The sequence below is a fragment of the Beta vulgaris genome, chromosome 4 (assembly GCF_026745355.1).
Source record: "Beta vulgaris subsp. vulgaris cultivar EL10 chromosome 4, EL10.2, whole genome shotgun sequence".
Lineage (NCBI taxonomy): Eukaryota > Viridiplantae > Streptophyta > Magnoliopsida > Caryophyllales > Amaranthaceae > Beta > Beta vulgaris.
This window is the reverse complement of record NC_079205.1, coordinates 15,370,302-15,377,980: the sequence shown is the minus strand read 5'-3', so window position 1 is coordinate 15,377,980 and position 7,679 is coordinate 15,370,302. Positions and strand designations below refer to the sequence as shown.

The following is a 7,679-nucleotide window of genomic DNA, read 5'->3' as shown; positions in this document are numbered from 1 at the left end:
TTTAGGCCACAAATGCTCCGTATTTGACGCGTAGCAAATGTCGCCCGAGCATTTAAGACTTTTACAAATGCTCCGGTTGCAACCGGAGCATTTGTAAAACAAATGCTCCGGTTTTATCTTAAAAACCGGAGAATTTATGTAGATAAAACCGGAGCATTTGAGGCCCTAAAAATTTAAAAAAAAAAAATTTTTTTTTTGGGCTTTTTTTACCCTAAATTGATGGACAATCATTTACATGTAGATAAAAGTTTCATTTCTAATATTTTTGTTCATAAATACAAGATATAATACAAATAAATAACAATTAACATTAAGGTAAACTAATATATCCATATGAACATATTCCTTAAATGTTATGAGGACATCACATTTTTTGGAATCCCACGCACCAAACTGCAACACCAGCCTCCAATGCAATCCAAATACTTCAATAAGGTGCAACTATAGCTGCAGTAAGCAACAAGCACTCAAGTATTCTGCAATATGATGTCTGACCACTGCACATTTTCAAAAAAAGGGACTCCCAATCAACAATAATAGCATGAGTGAAATCCAAACAGGTTGATATTTCCACATTAGAGCAACCACACATAGTCATACATCATAGCTAGCAATCTAATCAACTGACAGACTTTTGTCATGTTAGCATAGCTCACGAGGATCAAGGGGAATAGGTCTGATTTTTATTTTTACAAGCAGACTTTTTCAATATTGAGAATGACAATATCCTCCTAAACCTATAACTTAGGATAACAAAGGGAATAAAGGATGGAGAAGGAGAGAACCTGTGCTATTTTTCATGCACTGTCTTGGAGTTGTTGTAAGGGTTTTGCAAGTTCCGCTCGCAGATGAATCTGCTCATTTGACTTATCTCCGGGGATAAAGCAACTTGCAAGGGCGGCAACTTGATGATGATCCAGATCATTATATCATATATGTACCTGAATGTCAGCACCAATGAGCTCAAAAAATGGTTCTTCCCAATTACCCAATTAGAATCTTAAGAGAAAACAGCATGAAGAATAAAAAACATGGCCGAAGATGACGAAGAAGAAGAAGATGTTAAGATAGAGAAGTTCTTTGCTCTTATTAGAAGTGCAAAGGACATCCGTGATCAGCTCTTTGATGCAGAGGGATCGAAACATCGAGTTAAAAAGGCGGTCACAACAGAGAAGAAACCCCCATTTGTTACCAAATTGGTCCTAAAAAGAAGAGATGTTACCACAACCCCACAGCCACAAGACAGACAATTTAAACTGGTAAAAACTCACGAGTTGAATCTCAACTTTCGAGGGGATGCAAATCATATTCAGCTCCATACCATCTTAAGCATACTTGTGAAAATAAAACATGCATATTATAGGAAATTTACCAAGTTTTAGGCTAATTAAACATCTCTAGTCATGAAGTTAAAATACTCCTCAATGGACTAGTAATTTGTGTAGTTCTTCACCCTAGTGTCTACTGTCTAGTGAGTAGTGAGCAGTAGTATAAAAAACTGACATATCTACCATGCCCTCAATTTTCTCATTGCTCATAGTAAATGAATATGTACTTGAATATTATTCCTGTTTATTGCTCCTAGTGTAAAGTGTAAAGTAGCTACTATATGTTAATATAATAGAATGATAAGCACAAATCTTGTATTAGTGGAGTAAAGTAGTATCTAATAACATTACATGAAGGTTGCGTATTAGTTAGAGTCACAGAAAGATGCCACTAGTTTAACAAGAAGCAGACTGCAGGCAACAGGTAATATTTGAAGATAAAGAAGCGTGTAAGGAAAGCTAGATAAAGAAAGAGGATATGGATATGGGTAAGGATTAAGGAAGAAGAAAGGGTACCCGTACCTTAGAGAAGCAGGGTAGACGCAAGATCCATAGCCTGATAGTAGTATACTAGTATTAGTATATGATATGAGTGGTAATAAGGTAATTAAATAAATAATGATTTAGTATAACAGAAAGGAAAAGGAAAATACTGGGATCAGTTTGAGCGAGGGTGGCAGTGGCGGAGAAGTCACAAGAAGAAGCAGACATATGATTGCGCTGGTAAAAGCTGTTGAAGGCGTAGGAGGCGTGAGCCTGAAGAGTGTTAGGGAGGAAACATAGTCCAGACTGCTGAATGGGGGTACAGTCAGCACCCACTGCACAAGCGTAGTCAAGAGTTGACTGCAATGCATCGTCGCTGGCACCGCTACGAGACACACACCACACTCCCTCACCAAACTCGACCTGCTGCTGCAGCGCAAGAAATAGGAGGAACAGTTTAACAGAGAGACTCAGATTGTGACCTCTTTTTACCCTTTTTAACTTCTGCCATCTAAGTCATCTTTGGTATCCTTGACCTCTTTTAAAGTCCTCATAGTCTTAATAGTCTACTTTTCTTTTTTACCTCTGCATCTGTCATCATTTTCTTGACCTTAATATTCTGAACAATAATTAAAATGGCTTTGGAAGAAGGGATGATTTTCCTAACTGTATTCACAAATCACAATATTAAAGGTGAAGCTTAAACCATTATGAAGAGCAAGAAATAATACCTTCAATCTACTAATTTGTTTTCTCAATAGAGATCCTATACTATTCAATGTTTTGGTCCATGTAAGTTCGTAGAAACTCATGCCAACAAGTAGAATCCACAAATATGTATACAGACAATACAGTAACAGGTGCATGACGTGCAACACATGAGGTATGCATGATATAATAATATTCATTGAATAGTCATGCAATCATGTAGAGGACACAAATTATGTATCACGAGTTATAACTTATAATAAATACACTTATACATGGACTAGAGATTCATTGAACAGTCAAATGCACAAGCAGAAGCAACAAACAAGTACAGTCATGCATGCATCAACTAATTTATATCACACGCCTTTGAGATAGGAACTAGAAGAAGAGAAAGCCTCTGAAATCTTGGTTGCTTAGGTTAATTGGATTGGATATATTATGAGAATCATTAATCTTAAGACCAATTCGCGATGCTGTCAAAAAGTGGAAACTTTAAGTGTATTGAAGATCACTGAAGACAATTCAAGACAGCAGAGAAAATATTGAAGGACATAGAACATGACTCAAAGAGATCCAATGCTCGTCCTTCGAACTTCAAAGAAAGAAAACCCAGAAAGTAACGAAGTTAAAGACTCAAAGAGATCCATAATGTGGTTAGAACTAATTCTGTAATTATGGACCAAGATATATGTGAAAATTCAGTTCAAACTGAATCCAGCCACATAAACCTTAAAATTAGAAGTTAGGGTTTACAAAATTGACAAAAACAAAATCGAAAAAGATCAACAACAACAAAAGAAACAACAGATAACGAATCTAAGGAATAAAAAACGTAAAATGAGTTCCTCCAGACAACATTAATTGAATTACAGTTAGATGAGCAAAGTTGACACTCAACTACAAAAAAAGTCACAAACCTGAATGAACAGTGCTGAAGAACTCAAACAAAAGGGTGAGAGAGAGATAGCGATGCAGGTCGACATGGGCGTGTCAAAATTGACACAGACGTGTTGACCAGATATTAAATAAAGCACAAACGAACAACCAGTTACTACATTCGGAAAAGGAGGGGAACACGGACATGACACATGCATATGACACAGACGTGTCGACCTGGGATCTGCAAACAGGAAGTATTCTCACTTCTAGAAAGGTAGGTGGAACAGACGCATCGTAAATGACACGGACGTGTTGGCTAATTGATTTCAGGCTAGCTCTGGTTTCTTCTTGTGCTCGATTCTGGCCATAATATTTTGTCATGAAAATGATGTTTTGCTGAGCTATAAGTACTGCAAGAGAGGATAAGCTCAAGTAATTGTACCAGCAAATGGAGGGAATCTTGATGAGCATGGCTTATGCTTTCCACTGTAAAAGATTGTGTTTGCGAATCGATGAAAGAAATTTAGGACAATAATGCAAGGTAATGCTAGATTACACATATCAAATAGCAAGTGCGAGAAGTTTTCTCTTGTCTGAAATCTATGAGATTGTTGACTAATAAACAGATTAGTGGCTTACGTTGCCCTCAACTGCTGATAGAGATTAGTTCACTCATAATTTTCATTAAATTAATTAAATATCATCTTACATAAAAATTATCAACTTTCAGATATGACATAATTCACCTTCAAGAGAGAGCTCTTTCGTTCCTTTGTCTACTTGCATGATATAAGCCTGAACAGAATCCAAGATCACTCCTGACCTATTTACTGAAGTTTCCATCATAGTGATTTTGTGTTCAAGTTCATCATTTAGCTGACCTGTGAATGCCAAAATGACAAAATAATCACATATTAGAACATGCAACAAAAGAAATGTACACGACGCTCTAATACATGGACATAAGGATATAAAAGATTGGTACATGCTACACTTCTAGTCAGATAATACAATAAGTTTATAGTATGAAGGATGCAAATTAATGAAAAGCAACCATACATCTGATAGCAAGTGCGAAGCATACATTTATTTTATGATAGCAACCATACGCCTAATAGCAAGGCACATGCCACACCCTCACATGATTTTCTAGCCTCATGCAACACTATATTGATATATATGAACATGTGACATCCCTGCACAAAGTATCATTAAATACCTTTGTGGAATCATCAGCAGATCCCCATTTTGGAGATATTTCGCATATGGTAAATTTCTGTTCCTTTGCAGCTGTCAAGCTTGAATCTGCATCAAGAGAGATTCCAAGATTTGAATCAAGTTAGCATATCCATGTCCTTGGCTGCTTCAGTCCCTGTATCAACAGTTGTAAACACAAAGAAAGCTGTTAGAGCAAAAAACTAATCTGCACCCAAAAGTTGGTCAAATCCCAGGGAAGGGACCTGTGAAACTTCAAGAAGTAAAACAGAATGTACATTTTCCAGCAATTTGTGCTTCAAAAGCTTGAGGTTGATGGTTCACTGGCTCAGTTGTCCTCCCAGAAGATGATGGTTCTTTCTCCTGGCATGGAAATACTCTCAGGAAAAGTTTAGATAAACAGAAATCAAATATTAAAGTTACATAATGAGACTTTAGTCCATGTTTAAGCTAATCTCTAACAGCATACCAGTGGTTGCAATGAGGAAAGTTAAAAGAAAAACAGTGCAATAATGCATAAGACTAATCTTAATCCACCATTTTTAGATGGTATAAGAGCAGCAAAAATGGTAAAAGGAAATACTTCAATATGCCTGGTTTGCAACATTCCACGCCCTTGCAGCAACTACATGAAACGGAAAACCATAGACTAACATGAAATCCAAAAAAATTATAGAAAATTCAAATCAACCTACAAAATCAAAAACAGAAACGGAAAGAAATTAGATAGAAGAAACTCATAAGAAAGGGGAAACCATGAACGAATCAAACAATCCCGAAAAATGCAGCAAAAAACATCAATTGAAAACCCTAAGAAAGAGAAAAATAATTGAGGCAGATTATGCTGATGTTGAATAATAAGAGTAAAGAACACAAAGATGAAGGAGTACAAAGAAAGAGTTCGAATCATTTCACAAAATCCCAATAAATTAACCAAATATACCTTAAATTCATGATTTTGATCCAAAAACTTCCAAATCCAGAAAAATAAGCAAAAGCGAAACAAAAAAAAAAAACCTAAAAGTCGACAAAAAAGAAAAAATGAAAAGGGTGACATACCCTCGGTAGCAGACGGCGGCGCGGTAACCGGCGGAGGTATCTATGTTCGTCTTCCTCGATTGGTAAGTGCTTTCTCTCTCTTTAGTGGTGAATGCTTTGGTTTCGTGGGAGGACATAAGAGGGGGGACTGAACTTTTTGAATTTCACCAAAGAAAAAAACTTGCGCTTAAGTCTTAACCATCCACTTGTGCTCCGTTGATTAACCGTAGCATTTATTAACAAATGCTCGTGTTGATTTGTCAACCGGAGCATTTGACATCAAATGCTCCGGTTGACTAATTAACACGAGCATTTGTGAATTTCTTTTATTAAAATTATCACAAATGCTCGGGTTAATTAGTCAACCAAAGCATTTGATAAGTAGCAAAAGCTGTTTTTTCCACTAGTGGAATATTTCCCGCCTTCATTCGTTTTTTCATCCCACTACAGTCCGCGCCATTACCGCTTTAGAGGTTCCACGGTTCTCCAATCCTTCCGACACTCCTATTTGGCCCTTTACCACATCGGGCCAATACACCACTAAATCTGGATACTACCTCCTCTCTCAACATACCGATACCTACAACATGAACCCCCCTCTAGTTTCGAAATATTTTCGACTTCTATGGGGATTGCACATCATGCCAAAATGAAAAATTTTCCTCTGGAAATTGTTCAACAACGGTTTAGCAACAACAACTAACCTTTCAAACCGTGGTCTGTCCACGTCAGATGTTTGTCCAAACTGCAATTTCGAACCTGAGACATACCAACACCTTTTCAGGTTTTGCCATTTATCCACTGTGGCGTGGCAAACCAGCCAATTGGGTATTATATCCAACTCCTCTCCACTTGTGGCCTTTAAAGACTGGCTCATCGCCTGGATTCATTAATTCTACCAACAGGATGGGTATACTGGTGATCGTCTTCCCTTGTTTGTGGCCATTTTATGGGCTATCTGGCAGGGTCGAAATAAACATATCTTCGACGGGATAGTACCAGATTTAGCTTTACTACGCTCTCTAGCGGACCAAGGCCTTCAGCAACACCTCACCTTTATGGCCACTCCTCTTCCACAGTCTCGGCCTCTGTGTGAGACGCCAGGTCCTCCAGGGTTCCTTATTGCCCATTTTGGGGCATCTTTCTGTGGAGGGCCACAGTTACATATACAAGTAGATGGCTCTTGGGCGAAGTCCTCACCTTTGGCTGGTATTGCATGGGTGGTGGATCATGTTACCACCAACGCTCGGGAGGGGCAAGGAAGTTGCATTCATGCCTCTTCCGCTCTGGTTGCTGAAGCACGAGCTTGTCTGGAGGCCTTGATTTGGGCTCAAGCTCGGGGGTATCATCACATCATGCTCTATACGGATTCTGAGGTCTTAGTCCGGAGTTTACTTCAACATATCATACAACCGATTTCGATCGCCTGGACTCTCACCGACATACGTTACCTGGGCCAACAATTCCAATGGTGTCGGATTACAAAGGTTACTCGCCCACAAGTTCAGATGGCCCATGACCTGGCTAATCATGTCCGCCGAGGACAACTTCCAATAGCCACCCTTTAATTATGCATTAGTTCTTGTACGTTTTTCCAATGTCCAAAAAAAAAAAAAAAAAAGTCGAGGTTGATCACATCCATATTTTAATTTGATCGTATTACTTGTATTCTTAACTTGAGTACCCACCTTTTCTTCCAAATTTTTAAGGCTACATTGTTGTATGGACATTGATAATTATGCCCAATTTCAAATTCGAATAAGACATTGTCTTTTGTATCAAAATTTTTGGATCTAATACACCTAAGTCGTTAGTTCTCTGCTTCTCAAGAAGTTGAGGTTTACACCCTTCTTGTACTATCTTTGTTTCGATTTTGCTGTTATGTTTTTCTCGCTGAAGAGCTTTTTCACCAAAAATGAGCAAACATGCTAGAGGAAACAAAATTGATTCTTCAAAGGTTTATTGCATCCTTCTTGTACTATGATGTCAAGTTGGCCTCCTATGATCAGTTCGTCAAATTTTAAC

General features: G+C 37.9%; 1 long non-coding RNA gene across 5 annotated transcripts; it reads right to left on the bottom strand.

Annotated features, from left to right (window-relative positions):
• Positions 1 to 230: 230 nt before the first annotated feature.
• On the bottom strand, positions 231 to 5,961 carry LOC109133870 (uncharacterized). 5 transcript variants are annotated; one of them, XR_007273274.2, is made up of 9 exons: positions 5,676 to 5,961; positions 5,200 to 5,307; positions 4,895 to 4,979; positions 4,621 to 4,773; positions 4,148 to 4,282; positions 1,982 to 2,240; positions 1,851 to 1,884; positions 786 to 941; positions 231 to 497 (listed from the first exon to the last, which is right to left on the bottom strand). It is a non-coding gene; the product is annotated as an uncharacterized LOC109133870 (long non-coding RNA). The 5 variants fall into 5 exon arrangements; XR_007273272.2 differs by having other exon boundaries at positions 5,200 to 5,241; positions 5,676 to 5,951; XR_007273273.2 differs by having other exon boundaries at positions 1,982 to 2,237; positions 5,200 to 5,241; positions 5,676 to 5,950.
• Positions 5,962 to 7,679: the final 1,718 nt, after the last annotated feature.